Source organism: Tamandua tetradactyla, chromosome 8 (assembly GCF_023851605.1).
Source record: "Tamandua tetradactyla isolate mTamTet1 chromosome 8, mTamTet1.pri, whole genome shotgun sequence".
Classification (NCBI taxonomy): domain Eukaryota; kingdom Metazoa; phylum Chordata; class Mammalia; order Pilosa; family Myrmecophagidae; genus Tamandua; species Tamandua tetradactyla.
The window spans coordinates 32,430,250-32,442,160 of NC_135334.1; the positions used below are offsets into that span (position 1 = coordinate 32,430,250).

The 11,911-nt window shown below is 40.7% G+C and overlaps 1 non-coding gene across 1 annotated transcript; it reads left to right on the forward strand.

Annotated features, from left to right (window-relative positions):
* Window positions 1-221: 221 nt before the first annotated feature.
* Window positions 222-328, forward strand: LOC143645335 (U6 spliceosomal RNA). Its single transcript, XR_013157058.1, has one exon. It is a non-coding gene; the product is annotated as a U6 spliceosomal RNA (small nuclear RNA).
* Window positions 329-11,911: the final 11,583 nt, after the last annotated feature.

Sequence of the window (11,911 nt, forward strand, 5' to 3'; positions counted from 1 at the left end):
CACTCAGACATACTTGGATCTGATTAACAGCTCGAACTAGTGACAGTACACCATCAGGATTGCTGTCATTCTCCTGGTTCTTCTCGCTGTGCACCTGCTTCCTTCTGCTCTCTCGGTGTGGACCAGCATGGGCCAGTATGGAAGAAAACATGGTCACCACCTGCTTCAAATTTTAGTCCCCAGAGACTTACTTATTTTCTCTAATTAAAAGCATCTGGAGGGTGCTTGCTTCGGCAGCACACATACTAAAATTGGAACAATACAGAGAAGATTAGCATGCCCCCTGTGCAAGGATAACATGCAAATTCGTGAAGCGTTCCATATAAAAAAAAAAAAGCATTTGCAGGGTGGGCCACTGTGGCTAAGTGGCAGAGTTCTCGCCTGCCATGTTGGGGACCCAGGTTTGGTTCCCAGTGACTGTCCATGTTATAAAAAAGCATTTGGAGAGGGAGTGGGAGGATAGTTCAGTGGTAGAATTCTCACCTGCCATGCAGAAGACCCGGGTTCGATTGTCAGCCCATGCAATTCCCAAACAAACAAATAAGCAAAAACAAATGAAAAAAGAAAAATTCAACAAATGGTTCTGCAATAAGGGAATACTCACATGGAAAAAAGAATGAAATGTGACCCCAGCCCTACAGCAAAGCATTTGGAGAAGGAACTTTGGGGTCCAGGTTCAGTCCAACTCACAATCAACTGTGGCCAAGATGGCAGGCTACTTTGGGCCAGCTTGGATCAGGTGTCTAAGTTTGTATAAACCAATGGCAGCCAAAGGAGTGAGGTCATGAAAGGAAGTGGCCATTCTGGAAGGAACCTTATAGAGAGAGTTGGGGGCTGCCATTCCCAGAAGAGGCTGCTGAGCAGATAAGCAGTCAGTGTCTGCCACACAAAAAAATCAGTATTAAATATATTACAACAGTTGAGATAATAGCTCAGTATTTCATTAGGGCCAGAATAATCAGTTGTCCCTGAATATAAACACTGAGTTCTTTATATAATGTTTTTTAAAAACCATTGTAACACCAACTATTGGTGAAGTGGTCTCCCTGATGAGCAACACAGTAACGGCTAGAGAAAACACTGCAGAGAGATGCTCATATCCATCTAATAAAACCTGGGAAAAGAGAGGAGAGCAGGCCTCACACTTTCCTCCCTGGCCAAATTTAAGTGACTTGGGGATTATACTTATCTTGTAACAACTGAAGCTCCATTAACATAGATTTTAAAAATAGCTTTTATTAATGTCCCTCCAATAGCAACAGCAACAGAACAAACAGTTCCAGCCAACACATGATAAAAAATGATTCCCATACTTCAGCCTCATTCTCCTACTTCACTTTATACTCTCACAAAATCCAAATGCTGGTGACATCCCATGCACCCTACCCCTTCTTGCTGCTATACATTTACTCCTGATAATCCTGCTGGCACTCTTACCTTGGCTTATTCATCCTTTAAGCTACAGCTCAGGTACTACCTCCTCCAAGGAGCTTTACTTTATTCATCTTTGTGTCCCCAACTAGGCACAGTTGCCTACCCCGAGGCAAATCTCAACAAAGATTTGTTGAGTATTTAATGTTGGATGAAAGGTTGGTACCATAACCCATTCCAGATTTCCTTTTTTTCACCCCAATCCTAACCCACTGCAGCCATCCCAACAAGTCCTGCCGTTTATTAGGCCATGACTGAAATAGAATACTAAAGCAGTGAAGAACATCTGTTGGATGTTCATTTCATGACAAAGAAGAAAGGAAATTGAAAGTAGGAAATGAGAGCAGTGGAGAAGAGGAGACAATGAGTGCAGAAAGGTTGGCAGAGAAATAACAGAGAAGCACTTGAGGCAGGAAGCAACCTAGACTACATGAATATGTATTGGACATTACCCAAAACCATTGCTTCTTTTCTCATGACTTTCAGCAAGCTGTCTCCTAGACCTGGGGTTCCTGGATTTGAAGTCATTTCCAGAAAGAAATGGAGGGGGTAGGAAACTACATAGACCCAAGGCAACTTCCATATCTAAAACCATCGACCCTTTAAATGACCTCCACCACAAGTCATTTCTGCAGCCTAGGAGAATCCCTACAGCCGGATAGAGGGCCATGTGCAAGTCACAGAAAGTATCGTCTCTGTACCAAGATAAAACGTAAGTGGCATTAAATGATTTAGGAACTATTAGAGAAGAAAGAGCAGGAAACACTGAATCTAGGCCTGCCCACATTTGATAGCCCTAGGCACAGCCACTGAATAAAGTCCCACATCATACCCAGCACCTACAGTGGCATGGATAGTTCCAGGATAAACTCCAGGCCAAATGTCAAATCTGAAATTCTCTGATTTGGTCTTTACAACTTAACAAATAGAAGTTTGTTCAAGCTCATTCACTTATGAACTTTGGTTGGCATCCAATCCCACAAATGTAAGACCATGGATCTCATTTACCTCATTGCATCTGCGGTCTGTGGTCTTCTATGGCCAAAAAGTAGCTCCAAGATGCAGTGCAAGCTGCCATTCCCCTTCTGTCATGGGTACAATGGGGATCATCTTATGTTTCTTTACAGGAACCAGCTGTAATAATTTTGCCAATGGCCCGTGGTCTTGGCTCTTGGGAGGCTAGAAGCACTAGGTTACAAAGCACTTGTCTTTGAAATTCTTTTCCTGTTATAGCAGCTTAAGTACTGGTGAAGGAAGCAGAAGAGACAGAGGAGAAGAAAGAGCACTATTCCATTATAAAAAGATATTTCTACTGGTCCTGTCCTTGCCCCATGGAGTTTAGATGTTTCTATACATTGAAGAAAGATAGAAGATACCATAGTTACATGGTGGAGAAAAAACATTGAATTAGTAATTAAGTGAACTGGGCTATATACTTGTGTCAGCTATCAAATCCCTCTATAAACTGAAATAATACACTAAACCTCTGTGGATCCTCAAGGTACAACTATAAAAGTACCAGGTTCTCAGCCCAGCTCTGCCACTAACCTGCTTTGGGCTAAGGGAAATCACAGAAACATTCGAGCTCTCAACTTCCTCTCCTGTCAAGTGGACTTACTTTCTCCTTCCCTGCATCTTTAGGATGCTGGGAGAAGTCAATGAACTAACATCTGATTCAGCCCAGCTTCCTGAACCATTTCTGTGTTCATATGTTGTCACTAATCCCTCTCCTCAAACCATGAAAATTTTAAAAGACTGCATGAATTCATCTGGAATTCACACACCCAGGCTTCAAACAGACAAGGAACAATCTGAAATTGAAATACAGGATGAGGGCAAGTGGCGCTGCACACTGTAAAAAATGAGCATTATGGAAACAGCCTTGCTTCTCCCAAAGATGCTTGATGTTTGCAGATGATTTGTAATGCTTTCACTGAAATGCCCTCATCCCCATGAACATATTTTGAAGATAGAAATCAATCTTACAATATAATAGGGAGGAAAAATCTGTTAAGAAAAATGAAGAGGAAAAAAAGCCACCTTATTCTAAAGTCCTTTCTACTAAAACAAATGGGTTTTAGAGAAGTAAGGTCATATCCATATTTTCTCTTACCCTTGCCATTTACTAAGCAGCTGCAAGAGGTGAGCCTGAAGACAGATAATACTCTAGCCAACCTTACCAGACTTTCCATCTCAATAACTTAAACTGGATGCTGTCGGGCAGAGAAAATCTCCTTTGTCATCTCAACTCAGGGACTTGCTCACCACATCCTTGACATTTTGTGCTAGGTCACCGTTGGCCTATATAAAACAAATTACTATGACTCTTACAGAACTATTCACAACTGCACACTTTGATACATGGGACATTTACTACTAAAGGACCGGCTGCCACTATACCCTTAGAGCATATGATAGCAACACTTAGAGTTTTAATTTAATCTCCAGGCCAAAACAAATTCTGTTTCTCAGACCTTAAAAATAATACAGAACAGGATGGCAACTGAGGTGGCAATTCAGGAGTGTATCTGACCTGGGAGAACTTTCTGCACCATATGTGGCAGCCCTGGTTACAGAGGCTGAGGAACTGAGAGGCAGAAAACTGGAGCCTGGCACAGAGGTGTGGACCTGAGGAGCCCATGGGACTGCATGGATGGGAGCACAGGACTAGGTAGTAAGCAAGGCTGCATTCCTTGGGCATGCAACCCTCACCAGCTCAGCATCGTGACCAGTAACTCACCCCACACCCCATGTACCTGAACCCCATTACTCACTCCCATTCCCTGTGCTCCAGCCCCCAGTGCACATACCTGTCCCACACCCCCACCCCAAATGCAGCCAAACTCACCTCACCTAAACCCGTCCAAAGCACTACCTCCCCCTCCCTGTTCTTTTGCCAGTGCATAAAGGTTGTAGGCACTAACCTCCACATCCAGGCTACCCCTGACCCCTGCCCATAGAGTTGCACAGCTTCACCCCGCCCTCCCTGAGCTCAGTGCATCCATTTATGAGACTCCCAGGACCACGCATATGCACAGTCCCCAATCATGTCATTCAGCTCTGGGAACCACACTTTAGAACAGTCCTAGAACCGTGCACATGCATAGCCCTCAGCCTCACTTCCCAGCTCTGAGAAAGTACAAACCTGTGCAGCCGGGTCACATCTGCCTCCAATCCACCAAGGAGTAATGCATGCACACAAAGGGCCACATGCCTTAGACCAGTGCATACCAGGGTTATACCTCAAGACTGGTGCACCCACACAGCTACATCCTCCCTGGCCACCAGGTGCCCACATTCACAAGCATCCACATAATATCCCCATCCTGTGCCAATATCTGCCCTGAAACAAACCACCATACTGAGGTGCTCCACCCCGTGCCCTGCTCCCTGATGGGCAACCATACTACAAATACAAGGCCTTAAACTACTGAAAGAAATCAACTCCCAAAGTAAGTCAATTAAGATATTAACATGCCACAAACACAGCAGAAGATCACTAAGTATACCACAATGTAGACAGATATAGCCCTGCCAAATGACCAAATTAAAACATGAGAGGAGACAGACATTGGAACAACTAATCAAAGATGTTCATACAACTCTACTTAATAAAGTAAGTGTGATAGCAAATGATATAAAGGAGATCAAGAAGACACTAGAAGAGCACAAGGAGGAATTTGAAAGAATAAATAGAAAAATAGCAGAAATCACAGAGATAAAAGACTCTGCTGACCAAATAAAAAACACACTAGAGGTACACAACACCAGACTTGAAGGGAAAGAAAAAAGAATAAGTGATACAGAGGACAGAATAATTGACTTCGAAGACTCAAAACAGCAAATGGCAAAAAGCAAACAAAAAAAATGGAAAAAATTGAATGGGAACTCAGGGAAATGATAGACAAAACAAAGCACACAAATATAAGAATCACTGCTGTCTCAGAAGGAGAAAAGAGGAGTAAAGGGCAAGGAAGAATAGTTGAGAATATAATAGGAGAAAACTTTCCAATCCTCATAAAGGACATAAGCATACAAGTTAAAGAAGCCCAAAGAACTCCAAACAGAATAAATCCAAATAGGCCTTCCCCAAGGCAGTACTAATCAGTCTGTCAAATGTTGAAGAGAAGCAGAAAATCCTGAAAGTGGCAAGAGAAAAACAATCTACTACATACAAGGTGTGTTAGTTAGATTCAGTTGTCAACTTGGCCAGGTGAGCATACCTAGTCTTGTTGTTGTGGACATAAGCCAATGGTACGTGAACCTCATCTGTTGCCAATTACATCTGCAGTCAGCTAGGAGGCGTGTCTGCTGCATGAGTGATGTTTGACTTAATTGGCTGGTGCTTAAATGAGAGATTGCAACGTAGCACTGCTAAGCAGCTCAGCATTCCTCATCTTAGCACTAGCAGCTCAGCCCAGGCCTTTGGAGATGCAGAAAGAAGTCACCCCGGGGAAAGTTGTTGGAACCCAGGGGCCTGGAGAGAAGACCAGCAGAGACCATCTTGTGCCTTCCACGTAAGAAAGAACCTCAGTGGAAAGTTAGCTGCCTTTCCTCTGAAGAACCAACAAAATAAATCCCCTTTTATTAAAAACCAATCCATCTCTGGTGTGTTGCATTCCAGCAGCTAGCAAACTAGAACAGATTTGGTACCAAGAGTGGGGTGCTGCTGCGGTTTGCAAATACCACATATGTTGGAACAGTTTTTGGATGGCTAAAGGGAAGATTTTGGAGGAACCATGAAGAGAATGATGGAGAAGTCCTGGAGGGTTTGAAGAGACTATTGGTGTAAATGGAACTACTACCAATCTTGACAAAGGAGGACACAAAAGGGAAAAAATTGGAGTTTGCAGAGTGAGAACCATGGAAGCTTGGGTCTGAAGCCAAGAAACCTCGGCCAGGAGAGTGGACCCACTCATATACAGGGAAAGGATGAGTTTACCCTGAAGGGCGAGGATGAGTCTCCCCTCTCATTGCAGTGGAAGAGTTGTGCAGCCTCAGGCCTTGGAAAAGGCATAGCACACTCCTTGGGGGACTGGGAGAGCCTGACTGCCACCATGTGGAGGGGTTGAGCGTGTGCCTCAGAAATGGCAGAGAGCCTAGGGGTGGCCCTGATGCCTGGAGAGAGTGGAGCCCAGAGGTGGTCTCCTCGATGTTCCCCGAGGTTGATTTGGAAAGAGGCGGGCCACTGCATAGGCCCTCAGAAAGGGTGGGATTGCCACTTTCTACAGCCGAAGGATAAATGACTTTCAGACTTTGAAATCCAATGGTGTTTGCCTGCAGGTTTTCCTTCCAGTTTCTCATTATTGATCCAGTGTTTATCCTCCTTTGCATATTGGCATCAGATAGCTTGTTTTGAGATTCACAGGCCCACAGCAAGAAGAGAAGTTTTTGCACCTATTTAAAGTGATGCTTGAAGTTGCCAAGTTGACAAAGGGTGGACATGTGTTAGTTAGATTCAGTTGGCAACTTGGCCAGGTGAGCATACCTAGTCTTGTTGCTGTGGACATAAGCCAATGGTACGTGAACCTCATCTGTTGCCAATTACATCTGCAGTCAGCTAGGAGGCATGTCCGCTGCAATGAGTGACATTTGACTTAATTGGTTGGTGCTTAAATGAGAGATTGCAATGTAGCACTGCTAAGCAGCTCAGCATTCCTCATCTTAGCACTAGCAGCTCAGCCCAGGCCTTTGGAGATGCAGAAAGGAGTCACCCCGGGGAAAGTTGTTGGAACCCAGGGGCCTGGAGAGAAGACCAGCAGAGACCATCTTGTGCCTTCCACGTAAGAAAGAACCTCAGTGGAAAGTTAGCTGCCTTTCCTCTGAAGAACCAACAAAATAAATCCCCTTTTATTAAAAGCCAATCCGTCTCTGGTGTGTTGCATTCTGGAAGCTAGCAAACTGGAACACAAGGGAAATCAAATAAGACTGAGTTAAGACTACTCAACTAGCACCCTGAAGGTGAGAAGGCAATGGTATGATATATTCAAGATCCTGAAAGAGAAAGACTTCCAGCCAAGAATTGTGTACCCAGCCAAACTGTCCTTCAAAACTGAAGGAGAGATTAAAGTTTTCGCAGACAAAAAAGTCCTGAAAGAATTTGTCAACAAGAGACTGGTCCTATAAGAAATACTAAAAGGAGTTCTGCTGGCTGAAAAAAAAAACACAGGAAAGGGAGGCCTGGAGGAGGGCAGAGAATTGAAGAGCACTACTAAGGGTAATTAAAATAATACAAAGAGAAAGAGGGGAAAGAATACACAGACCTGACAAATAAGATGAAAAAGATAAGATGGTGGAATCAAGAAACGCCTTTTCTATAGTTAAGATGTCAATTCTACCTAAACTGATTTACAGATTCAACGCAATACCAATCAAAATCCCAACAACTTATTTTTCAGAAATAGAAAAACCAATAAGCAAATTTATCTGGAAGGGTAGGGTGCCCCGAATTGCTAAAAGTATCTTGAGGAAAAAAAACGAAGCTGGAGGTCTCATGCTGCCGGACTTTAAGGTATATTATGAAGCCACAGTGGTCAAAACAGCATGGTACTGGCATTAAGATAGATATATCGACCAATGGAATCAAATAGAGTGCTCAGGTATAGACCATCTCATCTATGGACTTTGATCTTTGATAAGGTAGTCAAGCCAACTCACCTGGGACAGAACAGTCTCTTTAATAAATGGTGCCTAGAGAACTGGATATCCATATGCAAAAGAATGAAAGAAGACCCGTATCTCACACCCTATACAAAAGTTAACTCAAAATGGATCAAAGATCTAAACATTAGGTCTAAGACCATAAAACAGTTAGAGGAAAATGCAGGGAGATATCTTATGAATCATATAATTGGAGGTGGTTTTATGGACCTTACACCTAAAGCAAGAGCACTGAAGAAAGAAAGAAAGAAAGAAATGGGAACTCCTCAAAATTAAACACTTTTGTGCATCAAAGAACTTCATCAAGAAAGTAGAAAGACAGCCTACACAATGGGAGACAATATTTGGAAACGACATATCAGATTAAGGTCTAGTATCCAGAATTTATAAAGAAATTGTTCAACTCAACAAGAAAAAGACAGCCAACCCAATTACAAAATGGGAAAAAGACTTGAACAGACACCTACCAGAAGAGGAAATACAAATGGCCAAAAGGAAGAGATGAAGAGATGCTCAATGTCCCTGGCCATTAGAGAAATGCAAATCAAAACCACAATGAGATATCATCTCACACCCACCAGAATGGCCATTATCAACAAAACAGAAAATGACAAGTGCTGGAGAGGATGCGGAGAAAGAGGCACACTTATCCACTGTTGGTGGGAATGTCAAATGGTGCAACCACTGTGGAAGGCAGTTTGGTGGTTCCTCAAAAAGCTGAATATAGAATTGCCATATGACCCAGCAATACCATTGCTAGGTATCTACTCAAAGGACTTAAGGGCAAAGACACAAATGGACATTTGCACACCAATGTTTATAGCAGTATTATTTACAATTGCAAAGAGATGGAAACAGCCAAAATGTCCATCAACAGATGAGTGGCTAAACAAACTGTGGTATATACATACAATGGAATATTATGCAGCTTTAAGACAGAATAAACTTATGAAGCATGTAATAACATGGATGGACCTAGAGAACATTATGCTGAGTGAGACTAGCCAAAAACTAAAGGACAAATACTGTATGGTCCCACTAATATGAACCAACATTAGTGAATAAACTTGGAATATGTCATTGGTAACAGAGACCATCAGGAGATAGAAATAGGGTAAGAGTAATGGGTAATTGGAGCTGAAGGGATACAGACTGTGCAACAGGACTGGATACAAAAACTCAGAAATGGACAGCACAATACTACCTAATTGTAATGTAATTATGTTAAAACATTGAATGAAGCTGCATGTGAGGTATAGTGTTTTTTTTCTATTATCGTTTTATTTCTTTTTATAAATCAATGCAAATGTACTAAGAAATGATGAATATGCAACTATGTGATGATATTAAGAATTACTGATTGTATATGTAGAATGGAATGATTTCTAAATGTTTTGTTAGTTAATTTTTTTTAATTAATAAAAAAGAAAAAGAAACGCCTTTTCAGTAATAACTTTGTATGGTAATGGACTGATCTTACCAATTAAAAGACACAGATTGGCAGAATGGATTTTAAAAACAGAATCCAGCTATATGCTGCTTATAAGAGACTCACCTTAGACACAAGGATACAAAAAATTGAAAGTGAAAGGACAGAAAAACATTTTCCATGCAAGTTGTAACCAAAAGAAAGCAGGAGTAGCTATACTAATATTGGACAAAATAAACTTTGAATGTAAAGACATCATAAGAGACAAAGAAGGATGCTATATACTAACTAAAGGGTCAATTCACCCAGAAGATATACCAACATAAACATTTATGCTCCCAAAGAGCTCCAAAGTACATGAGACAGACATTGGCAAAACTGTAGGACTGATAGATGTTTCAACAATAATAGTAGGAGACTTCAATACACCACTCTCTTCTATAGAAACCAATCCCAAGTAAAGTGATTCAATCAGTCATCCAAAATCTTCCTACAAACAAAAGCCCAGGGCCAGATGGTTTCACAGGAGAATTTTATAAAACATTCCAGAAACAACTAACACCAATCCTGCTCAAACTTTTCAAAAAAAATTGAGGAAAAAGGAACTCCACTTAACTCATTTTATGAAGCTAATATCATTTTAATACCAAAACCAGGTAAAGATACTATAAAAAAGGAAAACTACAGGCCAATCTCCCTAATGGACATAGATGCAAAATTCTCAATAAAATATTAGCAAATTGAATCCAACAGCACATTAAAAGAATTATACACCATGACCAAGTAGGGTTTATACCAAGAATGCAAGGTTGGTTCAACACAAGAAAATCAATTAATGCAATACAGCACATTTACAAATCAAAAGGGAAAAATCACATAATCATCTCGATTGATGCTGAAAAAGCATTTGACAAAATTCAGCATCCTTTTCTGATAAAAACACTCCAAAAGATAAGAATCAAAGGTAACTACCTCAATATGCTAAAGGGAATATATGAAAAAATGTTAGCCAGCATCGTACTCAATAGAGAGAGACTGAAAGCCTTCCCCTTAAGATTAGGTCCAAGACAAGGATGCCCACTGTCACCACTACTATTCAACAGTGTGCTAGAAGTTCTAGCTAGAGCAATCAGGTAGGACAAAGAAATAAAAGGCATCCAAACTGGAAAGGAAGAAGTAAAATTCTCATTATTTACAGATGATATGATACTATACTTAGAAGATCCTAAGAAATCTATAGCAAAGTTACTCGAGCTAGTAAACAAATTCAGTTAGGTGGTGAGATACAAAATTAACATGCAAAAATCAGTAACATTTCTATACACAAGCAATGACCTAGCTGAGGAGTCAGTTAAAGAAAAAAGTCCATTCAAAATAGCAACTAAAAGAATTAAATACTTAGAAATGAACTTAACTAGGGACATAAAGGACTTGTACACAGAAAACTATATAACATTGTTAAAAGAAATCAAAGGAGATCTAAACAGATGGAAAAACATTTCCTGCTCATGGATAGGAAGGCTAAATATAGTTAAGATTTCAATTCTCCCCCAATTGATCTACAGATTCAACACAGTACCAATCAAAATTCCAACAACCTACTTTGAAGATTTGGAAAAGCTAACTACCAAATTCATCTGGAAGGAAGAGACCCCAAATAACTAAAAGCATTCAAAAAAAGAATGAAATGGGAGAATTAATACTCCCTGACTTTAAAACCTATTATAAGGTCACAGCAGTCAAAATAGCATGGTACTGGCACAAAGACTGAAGCACAGACCAATGGAATTGAATCAAGAATGCAGAAATAGGCCACCAAATCTATGGTCAACTGATTTTTGACAAGGCCCCCAAATCCTCTGAACTGGGACAAAATAGTCTTTTCAATAATTGGGCATGGAAGAAGTGGATATCATGAAAGAGGACACTTATCTTAGACCCTACACAAAAATTAACTCAAAGTGGATCAAACACCTAAATATAAGAACTAGCACCATAAAGCTTCTAGAAGAAAATGTACAGAAACAAGCATCTTCAAGACTAGTAATAGGAGGTCACTTCCTAAACTTTACAGCCAAAGCACAAGCAACAAAAGAAAAAATAGATAAATGGGAACTCCTCAAAATGAAATGCTTCTGCACCTCAAAAGACTGTCAAAAAGGTGAAAAAGGCAGCCAACTCAATGGGAGAAAATATTTGGAAATCACATATCAGACAAAGGTTTGATTTCCTGTATATACAAAGAAATCATACAACTCAATAACAAAAAAACAAACAATCCAATTATAAAACAGCCTAAAGATATGAATAGGCATTTTGCTGAAGAGCAAATACAGATGGCCCAAAAGCACATGAAGAGTTGCTCATTTTCACTAGCTGTAAGGGAAATGC